The sequence below is a fragment of the Schistocerca americana genome, chromosome 9, assembly GCF_021461395.2.
Source record: "Schistocerca americana isolate TAMUIC-IGC-003095 chromosome 9, iqSchAmer2.1, whole genome shotgun sequence".
Taxonomy (NCBI): Eukaryota; Metazoa; Arthropoda; class Insecta; order Orthoptera; family Acrididae; genus Schistocerca; species Schistocerca americana.
The window spans coordinates 124281311-124301277 of record NC_060127.1 but is presented as its reverse complement, the minus strand read 5'-3'; the positions used below and the strand labels follow the sequence as shown (position 1 = coordinate 124301277).

The 19967-nt window shown below is 41.3% G+C and overlaps 1 long non-coding RNA gene across 1 annotated transcript in view; it reads left to right on the top strand.

Annotated features, from left to right (window-relative positions):
- Positions 1-2765: 2765 nt before the first annotated feature.
- Positions 2766-19967, top strand: part of LOC124551299 — a 29550-nt gene continuing 12348 nt past the window's right edge. The window contains exons 1-2 of the long non-coding RNA XR_006967804.1: positions 2766-2834; positions 8993-9156. This is a non-coding gene — a long non-coding RNA (uncharacterized LOC124551299). The remainder of the gene's footprint in view (positions 2835-8992; positions 9157-19967) is intronic.

Genomic DNA, 19967 nt, shown 5'->3' with positions numbered 1-19967 from the left:
TAGAAATAAGCAGCAGGTTCTGAGAAGGTCTACTCTTTTTAACAGTCTTGAACTGTATAACTGTAAGAGAAATATAACATAAGCACTCATTGTCAAAGGAAACCTCACCTTACCACAATGACGGCATTCTTTGTTGGAAGCAGCGTGCATTGTAATTGAGGGCAATGGCCACAGAAGGGTTAAACATTGTTCATTCATCTCCAGAAAGCCTTTCCTCTCTTCCCAAAAAATACGTAAATATCTGGCAGACGGACCATTGTACATGCACAGCCTGTGTTGCTGTCACGTTTGTTGAAGACCCTGGTTTTGTACTAAGATTAATATCGATGTGAGAATCTAAAGAATGCTAAACATTCACATGATCAAAGCTAATTTACTTTATAATTTAACAGATTAGTAGCGATAGAATGAATTGTTTGTAGTGTGCCTCCCAAAACCATAAGGGAGAAAATCTAATGCTGCATGAAATACATCCTCTCATGATTTTTTCCACACTTTTTCTATTTTGCAGCATACTTCCAAATTTTTTTTCAACCTTAGGTGCACCGTCTCAGAAGGTTGCCATAGTACAGTGTAGAGCAAATGTATGCAGTGTAAAGAAACATTGCTGTTGCCAAGTCGGCTTACTAAAATCCTGGTGTAGTGAGAAAACTGTTAAGAATGCATACAGTTCCTACTTTCATTCTCACCTTTAATATGGGGTCACTTTTGTGAAACTTCAAAGCAGCTATGAGCACATTGAAACTGCAAAACAAAGGCAGTTAGAATCATGTTTGGATGAAAGCCTACTCTTGTGTAAAACTATGAAAAAGATTTCTGGTATTCCTCTTTTAACCATGTACCTACATTACAGAAAATAAAAGTAGAAGGGAAGCGCAGTATATTTAAAAAAATGGATCACCACCACTTTACCAGGGAAAGAAGAAAATTATACATCACTCACATCAAATTTGCAGCATCGCTGCTTTCACACCATTCGAAAATATATAATTTTATTAAATGTACAGTGGGCACACATCATGAATTAAGTGTTAATGTACGCATAAACTGCTTTCACTTCTGTAACCTACTTACCGGTAGACTTTTCCAATGTCATATGCATAAGCTGCTTTTGTAGAAAATGGGAGAAAAATAGTAAAATAGTGGTTTTTATGAGTACAAAACAGCCCTCAACTGGTCTTCATTTGTTTTGAATTGCAGTATTAAGGTAAAGTGTTTTCCCTGAACAAATAGCCTGTTTTTGTGGCTGTTTGTTCTCTTAATCCTCGTGCTTATATCGGCAAACTTCATTTTATGGAGTCATTCAGTGTCTTTTATGTTTATTATGTAAATTCAAGGAGAGAGGGGTGAAAGGGAGGGAAAGGAATATTGACATGTGCTGCATCAGGACTCTGTGCGGCATCAGTGGCGATGAGTGAATATGAGTGCTGGCCTGGGATTCGAAGTTGGGAACCACAGCGCCACTCAGACACAATGTTCATCGCAGCTATCTTGGCACGCCTCTTCCTACCTTGTGCCACCTGTCTACAGTCCCCGTTCATTTCCTCCATGCTTACTACTTTCCGATTCCCAAAGGAGATCGGACACTGAATGTGGTAGATCTATTGCCCATTGAGGCAAATCAGTTTTGAGTGTGTGGTGTGTGTTCTTTTGAAGCTGTCTGAAAGAATGGTCATTGTGGATTTGTGTAATTTCATATTAGTCAATGTGCCACGTACTGAGGCTAGTGTGATGTTGTCTGCCCACTCTTGATTTAGTTTCATTCCTGTTCTGACATTTGCTAAAATGATGATCGTTTCAGTTGGTATAAGACTCCATACACAAAGGCATACATTAATGGCATATGCTTCACCATAATCTAACTTTGCGGTTTGCACAATTGAGAGTGTTAACAAGGAATCATCCCACGTAGGTAATGGTTTGTTTGTGTCCAATTTTTTGTGGCCCTCAGCATAGATATTTTTCCAAATCGTGAAATTGTTGCATAGACAAAATATCAGCTGATTTTGGATAAAAGGAATTGTTAGATGCTGGTTAGCTTGAGTGAAGGATTTTACATGTTACGCATACCACAAAATATGTGTATGGCAAAAATGCATTCCATTGCAGCTGTTCCTCAAGGTCCCATATCAGAGGTAATAATTGAATTCATGCTTCTCCGTTCAGGTATTGCTTATTGAAGTCCAAGAACTAATGACACAGCTGCGTACTCAGAAATGATTACAGCTATCTTAGCAGCATAATGAATGGTGCAGGAAATGTCTGCATACAATCTGAAGTTGTATTTGTTTATATCCATGCATCGACCATGTATCTATTTTTATAACTACCTATATCTGTCCAACTGTTGAAATCCTATGGCATGTGAGACAATGGTGTGAATTGCTATTGTATTTATGTTGACTTTGCTATCTTTCGTTTCCCTATTACAGATGTAAGTAGTTGCTTGATTGTATGTTAAAATATGTTCATTTCACCATTTTTGGCTGTAATGATACTGCCTAATGTAACACAAATATTTCAATTGCAGTGCAAGAGAGACACAAAAATACTTCCTGAATAGAGAGGCGCCAATTTTCGCGAGGTACGGTATACTCATGTTTGATATAATTAAATCTCTTCTCGTCCACCTAATACTCATACTTGATGCTGTGCTAGTTTTCAAATGTAATTGTAGTGTGTCAACTGCCAAATAGAATTTTCTGTTGATAAACTGTCTCAAATTAATATCAGCAACTTTTATGTCTTTACAGTGCACTCAGCGAGACAGGTCCACATCCTGTGGACCTTTATCCCACATCCACCTTGAATCCATGGGCACCAGTATTCCACGGGTAGAGTGTAATTGTGTTCAGTGCATCATTGACAGTTGCTCATCTAACAGTACCCCTATTATTTCAGTAAAATAACTGAACTAGAAAGTGACATTTCAAGTTAGGCACTGATAATTCAGACATTGGGACTCGGGATGAGGTGTAAATGTGAAAGACCATTTTAACAAGCAACTCATATTTCAGAAGTGGGACATGAGATACAAAAGGAGACAGTTGTGACAGGCTAGTCAGTGACTGGCAGGTATGATTATACTGCTGATGTTGCAGCTTACTGGGCCCATTTGATACATGACCATTATTGTTGGTGTGTGTGCATGTACAACTGAGAGCTTGGAACCCGAGAAACAGAGGGGCAGTTTTATCATTCTGCCGCACTGTTGTAAACCTGTTCTGAGGGTGGAGGGACTGTCAAATCAACGCTGGTCACTGACAATACGTATATTAGCCTTATTTGATATATGGCTGTTTAACTGAACGAGTAGTTGCTGCTTCTTCTTTGTAGCTTCATACCTCCAATTCTGCTCCACCACAGTGAGACAGTGTTTGAGACTGATCTGTCTGAGATACCAGTGGGACTCATAAATTTAGTGCACGTTACCTCTTTGCACATCATTAATAATTTCTTACCGACACTGCATGGTGATGTTACATTAATTTATCATTTACAGTGTTTCTTGTGTCCTATGAAAAGCCTATAATCATCATTAACATGAATGAGGCAATGGATGGGAGACATTAGAATTCAGTAAATTGCGCTGTCTTCAAAAAATAGTTTATGACTAAAACAGATGAGCAGGTTATTTATTTAGTCCTTAAAATCCTACATGAATAGAATATATAGAAGTATATTGGACATAGTTAGTTATTTAGAAGATAAAATACCGTTTGTATTGCAAACCTAAGGACTGGATATTGAAGTAATTTAGCAGAGATTCATACATACAACAAACATTACAGACAACATACAATGTAGAATATTCATAATTCATCTTTATTTTTGTTGTTTGGCGTTTATGTATTCTGTCAGACTGTAAAAGCAATGAGCAATTAAACATGCCTTTACTTCAGCCTTAAAACTACAGAGTTTACTTGCTATTTAATATGGTTAGGTAGATTATTAAAAATGTTTCTGCCAGTATGCAGTGTGCCTTTTTGGCACAATGATGTTCTCGCCTGTTTCATATGAAGGTCAGATTTTTACCTTGTATTGTGTGCATATATATCTTCATTTTTAATAAGATATCTGGGGACTATCAATATATTGTTTGATGAAAACTAATGTTTCATAGATAAAAATGCAAGCAAGAGGAAGAACTGACCGTTTTATGAATATGGGTCTGCATGATTTCGTATTGTTTACCCCTTCAATAATTCTTAATATTCTCTTTTGCATCCTGAAAGGTTTAATATTTGTTGTTGCATTGCCCCAGAAGATTATGCCATATTTAATTACAGAATGCACGTAGGAGTAGTATACATTTAACTGGCTGGCTTTGCTGCAACAAATTTTTAAGATCCATATCATGTAACAGGTTTTGCTTGGTTTTCTTTTCAAATATTCAATATGTACCTCCCATTTTGTGTTGTTCTGGAGCTAGAGTCCCAGAAATTTTGTGCTGTCAACACTTTCAAGAACTCTGTCCCTAAGTTCTATTTCTATGTTTGGGTGGTTTCTTCCTTTTACTTTATAGAAGTTCAGTGCTACTATCTTTTCTTTGTTTATAATTAGCTTGTTATAGCTGAACCACTGTTCCACACTGTTCATTGTTTGAATAGTTGAGTATTTTAGTATTTCTTATGTTTTACCACTAATAAGGAAGCTTGTATTGTCTGCAAATTGGAGGGTGGTTTGGCAATACTTGTTGTACATACGATCATTGACATAGAGGAGAAACAGAATTGGTCCTAATACTGATGCCGTATTTCACATTTTCATATCCTGAACAGTAGTAGTTGATTTTGTTATGGTCAGAATATTGCGCTTCAACCACCTGTTTGCGACCACATAGGTATGTCTTGAGCCACTCATTGGATATACCTCTAATTCCTAATTGGTCAAGCTTCTGCAGTGGGGCATTATGGCCAATGACATCAAAAGCTTTAGATAAATCAAGACACATGCCTGTCACAAACTCACTTGCATCCAGTTTAGTATAGATTTCATTAAGAAATTCAAATACTGTACTTTCAGGTGAATAGCCTTTCCTGAAGCCATACTGTGAAGGAGAGAGAATTTTATTTTTATTAAGAAATCAGACAATCTCTTTAAAAAAAATTCTAAATTTTTGAAAATACAGGCAGTAGGGCTATTGGTCTAATCTGAAACACATTCCGGATTTCCTTTTTTGAAGAGTGGTTTCAGTTTTGCTGTTTTTTTATGCATGAAGGGAAGGTTCCTGATGCCAGTGAGCTGTTGCACAAGTGTGTCAAGGGTTCAGCTAAGGCAAGACAGCATTTTTTAATAATTGCATCTGGTATTCCATCAATTCCACATGAGTACCCTGTTTTCAAGGTTTTTATAACTGGCAAAATTTCTTCAGTATTTATGGGTGAAAGGAACAAAGATGTAGACACATTTCTCACACTATTGCATGATGGAGGTGATAACTTGTTGTGTTCTTCCAGTCCACTCATCAACTGTTCACTTACCTTTGCAAAATATTTGTTGAAGGTCCCTGCAATTTCTGTTGATCAAGAAATCATTTGCCCTTCATAACATAAGTTCATATTTTTATATTGGTTAGTTTCACTTGTTTGATTTTTTATAACTTCACATATAGCTTTAGATTTGATTTTGAATTTTCAATGTATTTGTCATTTGCTATCATTTTTGTAGTGGACTGACCCGATAGCCAATCCACTAGGACGGGTAGCCGAATAGCACGCGTTTAAGCTCACGCAGGCTGGCATGAGGTCTGGAAAATGACAAGGAATTATAGTAGCCAAAAATAGTACATAGCTTCTGGAATACTTAACTTTAATCCACATTTGTAGAACATCGCTATTGATGATACATGCTTCACAATAATAATTATCAAAGGCTATGGCGCCTTGCTAGGTCGTAGCAAATGACGTAGCTGAAGGCTATGCTAACTATCGTCTCGGCAAATGAGAGCGTAATTGTCAGTGATCCGTCTCTGGCAAAGTAGGCTGTACAACTGGGGCGAGTGCCAGGACGTTTCTCTAGACCTGCCGTGTGGTGGCGCTTGGTCTGCTATCACTGGCATTGGCGACACGTGGGTCTGACGTATACTACCGGACCGCGGCCGATTTAAAAGCTATCACCTAGCAAGTGTGGTGTCTGGCGGTGACACCACAGTTTTAGCTTTCCTTACAACATTTTTGAGCATCCTCTTGTAATTCTTCAGGTACAAATGATATTCATGAGGCATGTTCTGTGTCTTTGCTATATCATGTAATCTTCTTTTCTCTGTACAAGAGATGCTAATACCTGTTGTAATCCATTTGTTCTTTTTGAAGTTAGGTTGACATTTTTGTTTTTTAATGGAAATGCAGCTTCAAAGTATAACATGAAGATTTTCATGAATTTTTCAAACTTTTTGTTAGTATTTTCACAAGTATACACTTAATACCAAGTTTCTTCACTTAGTCTCTGTGTAAAAAGGTTTATGTGTTTGTTAGTGAATTTCCTTGCTTCTTTTACAAGTTCTTCTTTCTCAGTTGTTTCACTTGGTGTGTGCAAAGCAATAAACTGTGCATAGTGATCACTGAAGCCAGTATTAAGATTTCCAGCACAGAAATTGTGATTTACATTTGTGTTTATTAACATCTGATGAATTGTTGAGCTAGTTGTTGGTGTAACTCTTGTAGGAGAGTCTATGGTGGCTTTTATGTTACATGTTTCCAGTAGGGTCATCAAGCCTTGCTGGTCTTTTGATATTTCTTGAAAATAAATATTAAAATCTCCACATATGATCACTGTTTTGTTGAAGTTTTTTGTAGTATTTAAAGCTGCTTCTAGTTGATGACAGAAATCATTGAAGTTCCCATCCGGGCTCTTATATACACAGATGATTATTGATTTTAATGCAGAGTATTCAACTGCAGATACTTCAAAAACTTTTTCTTCAGCTAACAGTTCAATGGGTTTTATGTTAGAATGATCAATGCCACTTTTAACAAATATACATGACCCTCCATGACTGGATGTACTTCTAGAGAATGATGATGAAAGATTGAAGTCTGCAAGTTTTGTGACTGACATTGCATCTTTAGGCAGCCAGTGTTCAGTTATACACATTACAGAAGTGTTTTGTAGCTCATCAGTACATATAATTTCAACTTCACTTAATTTGTTTAGCAATGATCGGACATTTTGATGAATCAGCATGAAATTAAAGGATTTGTTAGGCTTTGGCATATTTAATTGATCACTTACCTTTACCTTGTCAATAAAAAATCATTGAGGTGTGCTGGAAGTACTGCTTTCCTTTTCCTGACTGCACCTATTCTTCTACTATCATCTGCAACAGGGTTTTCTTCTGTGTCTGGCTCCCCTGGTAATTGTTCAGCTGCTGATCCTACTGTTGATAATATTGCTGCTGGTGTTAGGGCTGGGTCTGCAATTGGTAGAGCTGTTACTGCATTCATTGTTGTTGCTGTGCCTGAATATTGGAGGCACCTTGTTCCTTCTTTTGTTGTTGATGTTGGTGAGTGAGGTCTTGCTGGCGTTGTTTCCTTCGAATGTTTGGGGGGCCAATCCAGGATGATATTACTTTCGAGTGTTTGATGCCTGTTAATGATAATTTCTTCAATTCTTTCGACGAGCAATTTTTCCCCATGTTGTTAACGTGCAATCCATGTAATGTGTGGAGTCTGCGTCCGATATTGTTAACATTCATGAGTTCTACATTTCTGAAATGTTTGCAAAGTGATGAAATTTGTTGGTTGGCATTGATTATTTCTTTATTTACGCATGACTAAGACGGCAAGTCATGCCGATGTGGGATGTTCAGCACTGAAACATTTGTGTGTGTCAACTGTCCTAAACACCTTTTTAGTTCTTGTTTTGCTTTGTTGAGTGTTTCGTTTTTATATATGTCATTTGACCCACAAATTAGCACAACAAAGTATTTGCAGTTTCATATTCGGCTCAGAAGTTAGTTTTATCACATTCACAATCTTTCTTATCTTGCACAGTTGATTGCTCACTGAATCTGCTTGTAAACACGATATTACGCTCATACAATAAGCTTCGTTGAGAATGAGGGACTTTGTTTTTCACTTTGCCTGGAATTTTGTGGTAACTGTGAGGCAAGTTTGATGTAGGTTCACACTTCCCGGATGCAAGTTTTTTTAGTTCGCTCATCAGAGTATTAATGGTTGGATGCAGACTACTTACACGATCATTTACCTTTCTGATTTCATCACTACAATTCGTGCACACGCTGTTTTGTTCGGTGTAATTTTCACTTTCTTAGCATGAACACTGTACATAGACACTAGCCGCCATCTTGCACAACCTGGTTACTAGTTTTATCAAAAAATTATAAGTGAGATAAAAAATATACTAAAAAGAGTCCGGTCATTCTTAAAATCCGTCCTGCTTCGTTACGGACTGCATGATGGATGGCTAATTAAATGTTTTAGTGCTGATGCTTGTGCGGTATGTGAGGATACACAGGGTGGCCGAAATTAATGTGGGCCGGAAACTAAATCAGGCTGACATGAAATACATTGACCTGGTTAATGAATGTTACATTGAACGTGACAGAATTTGGCACTGTTTTGAATAAGCTACCAAACTGGTATCACAAAACTTGCATTGGGATGGTTTTATTTTAGACAGCCTTTAGCCTAGTAATAGTCTTGCAATCACCTGCTGTCATATTCTGCTCTAAATAGTGTGCTGCTGTGGCATACTGTATACTGCACCAGACTGTTGCCAGTAAGTGTGCCACAGTAAATAGAATTAGCTGAGTGTGCACCCTCCAAATTCAAATGGCACAGAATACTCACCCAAATATATTAGTGCTATCTTTTCCACATGTTATACATATCAAAAATAAGTCTGTAATTTGCTTCAGCCATATCCTGTCACCCAGGATGACGGAATTATATAAAAAGTGAAAGATAAGATATAGTTATTGGTAGTTACTGATTTGGTGGCAGTTGAACTAACAAGTGTAATGTTGCAGGTAAAATGTGGTATCTGTCGGTGCAAAATGGATTTTGGATTCTCCACCCACACTGAAGCAGAGAGGATGTGGATGAATCTGTCATGAGGGATTTTTGCCACATTCTCTAGTGCGCACGTGAAAGGGAAGTACTGACAAAGGATGTTAATCCTGAACACATAACGGTAAGAATTAAATCAATATGACCTTGATTTTTATGCATGATTAGTAGTAACATTTGTCTTTCAAATAATGATACTTGACACATCATGACTAAATGTAGTTCAGGATTACAGTTACATGAATATATAAACAAAAGAAGCGATTCTCTGTATGTTACATAATGTTTAGCTTCCAGGTACTGTTACACACTGGATTAAAGATTTACTTCGAAAACAGCCATATTTGGTTTCATCTGTGTGTACAATGGCAGATTACTGTGTAGGAAGCATGTTGCGTTTATGGATTCTGATGGTCAATTTTAGCAGATTTGCTTCAGCTTGATTACAATTTTCCCTTGTGTTAAAATCATAAGTATGTGTTTAATAATGCAGCACACTTAGTTTTTACTTAAATATTGATTTCCTTTCATTGCAGTGATCATACTGTTTAGTCTTTAGTAAAATTGCACTTAGGTTGTTGGTGGCTTTAGCATTGTGTACTGACGTTAGTAACAACTCTCTTGACAAACAATGAGAACTGAATCTGATGAGTCAGGAGTTAGTTGTCAGTAGCCCACCTGAATGCTCATACCTATATTTAATAGTTTGTCAGTAAAGTTAGCTGGCTTTTGTTCCATTAGATCAGAATTTGACTAAGTTGTCAGAATTTGAGACAAAATCAGAAATAAGAAGCAGTACGTTATTGCAATGATGAACATCTCTCTCCAGCTACACTACCTGTCAAGCTATTAGAACTCTCACTTTTTCTTGTTGGCTGTGGGCACCTCAACCAGTGTTACATTCAAACCTAACATAGGCCTTGGGCTATGCTACAGGTCAGTCTGTCAGCAGTTTTGTCATTAAGAAAGTACATAAAACAGTAACCAAATTTGCAATTCATAACCATACAACCAAAAATTACTCTGGTGCTCTGCATATCGAAAAGAAATGTAATTAATTTGTGCGTTCCACTGAAGAAAGCCATTAAATTCAGTGATTCTCATTGGCTCTTGAATACAATCACCGTTTTGGCTGTGACCAACATTCACAATTTGCCAACATTTGCACACAATTTGGGAGCTGCTGACACTGAAAGTGCCCTTTAGCCTTAATGTTTGGTTCCATAAATCTGTCTGTAAGAATATTTAAGAAGTCATATTTTAGTATATCTTACAGCTTTCTTTTTTAGCTTCACTTATGTTTGTATGTGTGTTGTGAATTAAGTAGCCCATGGTACGCTGTTAGTAGTGTCCATGTGTATGCTGTAGTGACATTTTTTCATCAGAAATGTTGTTGAACTTGTAGCGACACTGCCGCGCATTAATTCAAGCTCACCGGTGTGTGTGTGTGTGTGTGTGTGTGTGTGTGTGTGTGTGTGTGTATGTGTGTGTGTGTGTGCAGTGCAGTGCAGTGCAGTGCAGTGCGGTCGTAATTACTGTACACGACGTTTGCGTAGTTCCGCGCCCAGCGTCTAGAGGCGCTGTGTTTTCTAGCTTTTATATATGTTCTGTTTATTATTATTATTCCTTGTTTTTTTAGTTAATTAGTAGTTCCGTGCCTCCTGGCTTGTGAGGACAAGTACTGTTTTCTCTCTAATAACCACGGAAGTTTTCCCAGGATTAAGGATCCTTCTGTAGAGGCCGGAAGCAAATTTTGTAACTCCCCATCAGTCCATGCATGCTGGGTGTTGTCATATACGCGCTCGCAATAAAGTTATTGTTGCTGAACTGAAGGTCTTTATTCTTCTGAATCGCATTAAGCAAAGGTCGGACAGCCACCAGTTAAGCTGAACCCGACAAACTCGATTCACGGCAGATGTTGTTTATTATTGTCCCATCTCGAGTACATATCCATAACCACACCCTGGAATTATTTTAGCTCCAAAGAATTTTTCAAATAGTTTTCCTATCATGTATTTGCTTACGTGTGGATTTGTTAATATTTTATAAAAGATAAATATTATTGAAGTGACTGTTCCCAGTTTCATATATTGAGAATGTTTTGTTTGTAAGTTGACTGTTAAACTGTAATTACAAGAGGTGAAGCATTTCCACCTACTTTGATGCACATCATTTGCATGTAAAAAAAGGAAAAGCAGTAGGTAAAGTACTCGCACACATTCTTCGGAAATTCCTGAAAAATGATTAAACTGATTCTTGTGTTACAATGTTGATTGAGCTAATATACAAAAGCAGAATGTTGCATAGATAGAATTGCTGTACATTTTAATTGTCCATCATTAATTTCTGGACGTCAGTTTGATGTACTGACCCACTCCATAACTTGGAGATTCGCTCTTCCTTTTCGTCGTACAGAACCAGATGTGTAGGACGAGGAATGAAAGAAATTCAAAATTATTATGGAAAGGATAGATTGCTATTCACTATAAAGATGACATCCTGATTTCCAGGTAGGCATGATGAAGACTATTATATATAAGCTTTGAGTCAAAGCATTCATCAGAAAAGAGAAATGTGCACTCATTCACCAAAGTAGACGAGTGTACACGATTGCTACCTCTGAACTTTCTTTTGCAATAGACTCTCTCATACTAGCTGTTTGCGAAAGGATTTTTAGACTTCGTATTCTAGAAATGAAATGGAGCAAGGAGGCATTAAGTGCCCTAAATCAGACATACAGTGAGGAAAGGTGTATGCATGACCCACTGTATCGTAATAAGGTAGTAGAAAATAATTTCTTCCCGAGTAATATATGTGTAAAGTTATATGGTGATTTTTGATTTGTATCGTAATACCTTATCTTATGAAAGCTCATATTTGATGTGATTGCATCTCGTCCTTTATTTCAGCATGCCAGAAAAAAGAAACTGGCAGTGAAAGGGAGAAAGTCCTTGCAGTTTCACTTAGTGTGACAGATGACTGCGAAACTGAGTAGCACCCACACAGACTTTTGAAATGGTGTGCTGTGCTATTCTGTGGCTAAAAGCCAGACTCTTAAGATTCCCCAGTTGCCAGTAAACATAATGTTAAATCCAGCCTGCAATGTAACATGTCATTTACCAGTATTTTATTTGTGATTTAGGTTGGTAAAATCATGAAATGTATAAACATATGGATTAATTCTTATTTTCGAGAATGTGAGACAGCCTTCCTCGTGACTGTCACACTTGCTAGTTCCATCTTCTATTATAGACAGCAACTTCTCGAAACAGGCCATGTCCATCCTCACGAAGCCCCGAAATTCGCGCACATCTTAGACCCTCAGTTCTTTCATAAGCAGTGAATATAATCCCCTGCCTTTGTCCCTTCTTTTCAGCCAGCTTCCAAGTTGATGACATCTGGATTTTTATTTTTGTCGTTCTGCCCTCATCCGAAGATTTACTGTCACTCCCGCGGCAAAGGGCAATAGCTCCAAATGCAGATGGGTACTCCATGTGCAAAATGTTGTGTAAATAGATATACCCGTGCAACCGAGTGTCGTAATATAAAACTAACTGTTGAGTCTTTAATTCAGAACAGTAGTAACCTACATAAGAGAATAACAGTTACTTGATAAATAATGATATTCATTTTCTTATGAATAATTCAAACGGATGGCATTCCAATATGTCACACAGTCCACCTTTGTTTCGTGCAGTAGAACGAATGACTACAAGAGATAAGACAGTTCTGTTCATGTTCCATGTGCATGCATGCCAGGTATATCCCACATGGATGGTGTAATGGGTCTTTGTGAACCTGCCGGTAGTTACAGAAATGAATGCATGGGGTGCTGGTGCACAGGTCTGCGGTTTAGGCACATTGTGGAATAGGGACTTGAGAGTGTCTTTTCTGAAGAAGGTTTGGCTGAAAGCTGATACGTCAGTCTTTCCATCATGTCTATCTGGATCTCAATGGTTTGTCTTCACAGTGTGTACCAATGTATCCTTTCCATAATAATGTTTATATTCTGACCTAGAATTTTCGCTGTTTAAATAAATTAAAAATTTGAACAGATACTTGTAATAGAGCTGTTGACTTTTCTTTCCACACATCTTCATTTTCCATGGATAATTTTATACCAGCCCCCTTCCCCAGTACACAGTCAAGGAGAATATCTAGTAGTATATGTTGTGGCACACACAATGCCCACTGAATAGTCAAGAAATATGCCACTAACCTAGTGCCTTAGTTACAAAAACTAAACAGACAGCTGTGGTTCTGGTAGATCTAAAATTCCTAAACCCATACTGGGCATGTTTCACCTATAATATTAACTATTGGCTTCAGTTACATTCTGTTGTTTCAGATAATGTTGGTGTAGTAGTTGTTGGTCTGTAATTTCCTGTATCTTCCTGACTGCCGTCTTTGTGTACTAGTATCACTTAACATTGTCCTCTTAAACGTAATGTGAATATTCCTTCTTCCATAGCTAAGATAAGAAGAGCTGTAGGCTTTGCTAGCCACTGCAGACAGCATTTAAATAGTTCAGCGGACATATTGTTTAGTCCCTCAGTAGACTGTCTTTAAACTGTGTTCTATTTTTACTGAGTCAGATGATGAATAAACATTGTCTTGTGAGTAGTACTTTGTGTGCATTTTGTGACAGTAGACTTTTACATAATTAATTGGTTAAAATGTTACTGGTTTGCTGAGAGCCCATGATTTTATTCCCATTATTCTTGATTATTACATTCCCATTGTTCCTTGCGTCTACTCTTTCTTTGTGTGACTATACAGTCTCTGTGATATTAGTGGAGCCCATTTTGTTCTGATTCAATTTGGTTTCTTCGAACACTTACTTGGATTATCTCTTCTTGTCCCTATAGGTATCACAGTTCACTTGCATGTTTAATCTGACAAGTATTAACTGTAGTTTCTAGTTATTCCTTCTTCCTTATTATGTGTGTTGTGTTCTAGTGTGTGCTTTACTTTCCATTTTTATTTCTGCTTACTACTGGACATGCAAGATTTGTTGTAGACCAATGTTCTGCAAACTGATTATCATCCTCTGTTTCCTATTAAATAATCTTTGCAGTTTGCGTAGGCTTGCTGACTTTGTCGCAATTCATTAAAGCTGTTGTGTAGCATTTGTGTCTTGTCTGGTGCTTCAGTAATATCCCATAACAATCTGCAGTGGCTCTATTTAAGACCTGTAACTCAACTGTAAAGTGGTAAATTGATAATTACATGATCTGTCTCTCTGTAATTTCACTGCACCTTGTAGGGCTGTTTCAGTACCACAGTTGTCTTTCAGTGAGTTCATGTCTAGATCACCTGCTGCCATTATGCAAGAGAATTCACTGACAGTCCAGTGTGTCCAGTGTGGAAACAGTTCTAGCTCCTTCAGAAACCCCTGCCCTGATGTCAAACACTTATCTCTTTTCAGGATTGTCAGTATTGCTGCTAATTCAAATTATTACATTTCTTTTCACTTGTCCACCGACCATGGAATGCAATTCCTCCTTTCATGTGCTGCAGCCCCTCCACACTTCTATTGATGCCTACAGAACCCCCCAGGGGGTCCACAACTCTTTTGTTGATACGTGCGTAGCGAGCACGGGACCCCGAGCTAATGTGGCCCTCCTTTCTTTCCGGGCTGCATACCTTCCCTTTCCGCATCCTTCCCTCTCCCCCATCTTCGCCCCTCCTCCCCTCACCTCTTGCTCTTTCCTTCCCTTCCCTTTCTCCCCCTCTGGGAGTATGGTTTGTGCCTACGTCCGGAGACGGACGCTCGTAAATGTACCCCATTCCCCGCCTTCTCTGCTTGTATGTCTTCATCCTTCCTTTGTCAGTCTCTTTTCCATACCTCTTCCCTTTACCCTTTTCTCCGCTGCGGCGTTTGAGACCTCTCCTCTTTCCTTTCTCTTTCGTTGTTTTTCCCTTTCTCTTTCTTCCTCCCTGTGCGTGTCTGAAGGCCGACCCACGCATTTTTGTGCGTAGCCGGTGACGGGGTAACGCGTAATTCCCCGCCCCGGGTAGACAGGTAGGACACATACGTACCCCCTGGTAATGGCCAGGCCCAGGGAGGGGTGATTACCCGAGCTGATACCTTCTGAAAGTGCCGATTGGTCCCTCCGTCCGTTTGTCGGGAGGTGTGACCTGAGGTGTGAACAATCACCTAAGGCGGGAGTGCCCTCAGAGAGGGCACCCACAAGGGAGGAGCACGCCATCGGAGCCGCCGGTAATCATGGGGGATTCTTCCGCAATGGTTTCCTCACCTTCCACTATGTCTGCTCACAAGCGTAAGTTCACTGAGTCTCAGCCACAGACAGTTCTTCCATCGTTGCCACAGTTTCTTGTTATTTCTTGGTCTGACGAAGGTCACAACTTCTCCACGGTCAACCCTTTCATTATTCAGAAAGGTGTCGACGCAATTGCAAGTCCTGTAAAGTCTTGTTCCAGATTACGGAATGACACCATGTTGTTAGAAACAGTCAGTGCCCTCCAGGCACAAAAATTGCTGCGTACTTCACTGCTCCACACCTTCCCTGTCCGGGTTGAAGCACACCGCACTTCAAATTCCTCGCGTGGAGTCGTTCATACACGCTCCCTCGGTGGATTGTCCGACGAAGAAATTCAGCACTACCTGTCTGACCAGGGCGTAACAGCTGTTCATAGGGTTATGAAAAGGGTTGACACGAACATCATTCCAACCCGCACTGTTTTCTTGACATTTGACAAAGTTCAACTCCCATCGAAAATCAAAGCAGGCTATGAGATAATTTCCGTTTGCCCTTACGTCCCAAACCCTACGCGTTGCTATCGGTGTCAGCGGTTCAATCACACCAGCCAGTCCTGTTCCAATCCGGCCAAAAGTGTTACGTGTGGCAAGGATGCCCATGAGGGTGCTTGTCCACCTCCATCCCCTCGCTGCATCAACTGTATGGGTGACCACGCTGCTTCCTCTCGAGATTGCCCCATTTTTAAGGACGAAAAGCTCATCCAGGAAATTAGAGTGAAGGAAAAGGTTTCGACCTTTGCTGCTCAAAAATTATTCGCCAGTCGACAGCCCACCGTGCCTCAGACAGGAAAATACAGCACTGTCCTTGCTTCTTCTCAGCCAACAAAGGAGGCGGCCACGCAGACTTGCGACCTCACCTTTAGTGCCACGATAGTCGGATCGGCCAGCGCGAAGATCGCCCGTTCAACCTCACCACTTTCGCCTGCCCACTCTCTGGCTCACCCTTCGTCGGGTTCTGCTAAATCTCGAGCCCAACAGTCAGACACCACGACTTCGAAAAAAGAGCATACTCGTGAAGATTTTTTACGTACCCCAACTTCACAACCATCAGTTCCTCCTTCATCTAAACATCATACTTCCAAGAAGGCTACAAAGAAACCCAGTTCATCTCCTTCTCTGCCAAGGCGTGTCCCATCTACAGCACCACCTGGCGGAAATCCCCCTCGGCCGTCTTCTGTGTCACCGAGGCGCACTGCTGGCGGCCGATCAACCGGCCGATCGCTGGTGGCAGGAGCTGCTCCTGAAAAACCTATGGATCAGGGTCTTCTGTCTCTGGCTGAATGCCATTCCATGCTGTCAGTCGCACGCTCTGAGCAGTTGTTGAGTTGACAGCAACCTTGGTCACATTCCTCCATTTTCTGTTCACTCTATATCCATTATCCACTGGAATATGCGCGGCATTCGAGCCAATCGGGATGAATTGTCGATCCTCTTATGATCCTACTCGCCGGTCATCTTCTGTCTTCAGGAAACAAAGCTGTATCCCCATGACCGCTTTGTTCTCCCTCATTTTCAGTCCGTCCAATATGATCTCCCCTCTGTTGAAGGCACTCCAGCCCATGGAGGACTCATGATTCTTCTCCATGATACTCTCCATTATCACCCAATCCACTTAAACACTTCCTTCCAAGCTGTCGCCGTCCGTCTTTCCCTTTCTGGATACACGTTCTCTCTTTGTACTGTATACATTCCATCGTCCACACCAATGGCACGAGCTGATCTCCTTCATCTTCTTGGTCAGCTTCCACCCCCCTATTTGCTGGTTGGGGACTTCAATGCCCACCACCCACTTTGGGGATCTCCACATCCTTGTCCACGTGGCTCACTATTGCTAGACGTCTTCCACCAAGCAGATCTAGTTTGCCTCAACACTGGGGTCCCCACATTTCTGTCTGCCTCCACGACAAATTTATCTCATTTGGACCTAGTGGTCGGTACTATTCCGCTAGCTCGGCGCTTCGAATGGTTCGCCCTTGATGATACACACTCGAGTGACCACTTTCCATGTGTCCTTAGACTGCAGCCTCAACTGCCATATATGTGCCCGTGATGCTGGAAGTTTACCCAAGGCGATAGGATACTTTTTTCGTCTCTAGTGACATTCGACGACCGTCACTTTCCCAGCGTCGACGATGAGGTCACACATATTACCGACATAATTCTTACAGCTGTGGAACGTTCAATACCACGCACCTCCGAATTGCCCCGGCGCCCCCCAGTTCCTTGGTGGAACGAGGCATGCCGTGACGCAATACATGAGCGGCGACGTGCTCTTCGCGTTTTCCGCCACCATCCTACTTTGGCAAACTGCATCCGCTATAAGCAGTTCCGTGCGCGATGCCGTCGCGTCATCCGTGATAGCAAAAATGCAAGCTGCGACTTCTTTACTCACTTCCTCCTTGGAAGTTTGGAGTCGGATTCGACGGTTATCTGGCATGCCTAGTTTCTCCCCGGTCTCTGGGCTCACTGTCGCGCATGATACATTAGTGGACCCCGTCGCAATTTCTAACTCATTGGGTCAACACTTTGCTGAGATTTTGAGCTCTTCAAATTACCCGCCAGCCTCTCTCCCGAAGAAACGTGCAGCGGAAGTGCGACCTCTTGTTTTCCCCTTTCAAAATCGCGAAAGCTACAATACTGTTTTCTCCATGCGGGAACTCCAACATGCACTCTCTTCTTCTCGCTCCTCCGCCCCAGGACCGGATGGTATCCACGTCCAAATGTTGCTGCATTTATCAACCCATAGTCTGCGTTACCTCCTTCGCCTTTATTTTCGAATTTGGACCGACAGTACTTTTCCCAGACGATGGCGGGAAGCTATCGTCGTTCCTGTTCCGAAACCTGGAAAGGACAAACATCTCCCCTTTAGCTATCGCCCCATTTCTCTCACGAGTAGTGTCTGTAAGGTTTTGGAGCGTATGGTAAATTGTCGTTTAGCTTGGTGGCTGGAATCCCACAGTCTTTTAACACCTGTCCAATGCGGATTCCGAAAGCATCGTTCTGCAGTTGACCATCTTGTTGCTCTCTCCACTTATATCATGAACAATTTTCTCCGGAAATCCCAAACAGTAGCAGTATTTTTTGATCTGGAGAGAGCGTACGATACCTGTTGGAGGACAGGCATCCTCCGCACACTGTTCTCTTGGGGCTTTCGAGGTCGGCTGCCCCTTTTTCTTCGCGAATTTATGGCAGAGCGCACATTTAGGGTGCAGGTGAACACTACTCTGTCCCGTACTTTCTCCCAAGAAAACGGGGTACCCCAGGGCTCCGTGCTAAGTGTTGTTCTGTTTGCCATTGCCATAAATCCAATTATGGATTGTCTCCTTCCTGATGTCTCGGGCTCCCTCTTTGTGGACGATATTGCGATCTACTACAGCTCTTAACGGACCAGTCTTCTTGAACGACGTCTTCAAGGCTGTCTCGATCGCCTCCACTCTTGGAGCATCGACACCGGCTTCCGTTTTTCTCCCAGTAAGACCGTTTGTGTTAATTTTTGGCGACGTAAGGAGTTTCTTCCACCCTCCTTACATCTAGGACCTGTCAATCTTCCGTTTTCAGACGTCGCTAAATTCTTGGGTCTTATGTTCGACAGAAAACTGTGCTGGTCCTCCCACGTTTCCTATCTTTCGGCTCGCTGTCTGCAATCCCTCAACACCCTCCGTGTCCTGAATGGTACCTCCTGGGGAGCGGACCGAGTGGTCCTTCTCCGCCTCTATCGCGCCTTAGTGCGCTCGAAATTGGACTATGGAAGCATAGTCTACTCCTCTGCTCAGCCGTCTGTTCTTCGGCGTCTCGACTCTATCCACCACTGTGGATTACATTTAGTGTCTGGAGCTTTTTACACCAGCCCTGTGGAAAGCCTTTATGCTGACACTGCTGAACCTCCGCTATCTAATCAGCGAGCAGTCCTTCTAAGTTGTTATGCTAGCCATCTGTCTTCCATGCCTGCTAATCCGGCCCATGACATTTTTTTCGACGCCTCCTTCGATATAGGGTATGCAGGCCGCCCTTCCTCCCTACTACCACTGGGAGTTCCCTTCCGTCAACTGCTCCATTCTCTTTCCTTTCGCTTTCCTAAAACCTTCTCGACAACTTGGGGTACAGCACCGCCTTGGCTCCATCCCTGGATCTGCCTGCTCCGTGACCTTTGTCAATTTCCCAAGGATGGTACCCCTTCCTTGTTTATCGTCGGGCATTTGCTGCTCTATGTGCACAAATGAAGGAAGCCACATTTATTTACACTGATGGCTCGAAAACATCATTAGGTGTAGGGAGCCCCTATATTGTTGGCGACACGCCAAATCAATTTCGGCTTCCCGACCAGTGTTCGGTTTACACTGTGGAGCTTTACGCTGTTCTCCAGGCTGTCTACTACATCCGCCGCCATCAGCAGATACAGTATGTTATTTGCTCAGATTCTCTCAGCTCTCTCCTCAGTCTCCAAGCTCTTTACCCTGTCCACCCTCTTGTCCACCGGATTCAGGAATGTCTGCGCTTGCTCCACCTGGGGGGCGTTTCGGTGGCGTTCCTCTGGCTCCCGGGACACGCTGGTATCTGTGGGAATGAGGCAGCCGATATAGCGGACAAGGCTGCAGTCTCTTCTTCGGCCAGCTATTCAGTCGATTCCCTTCACAGATCTACGGAGCGTTTTA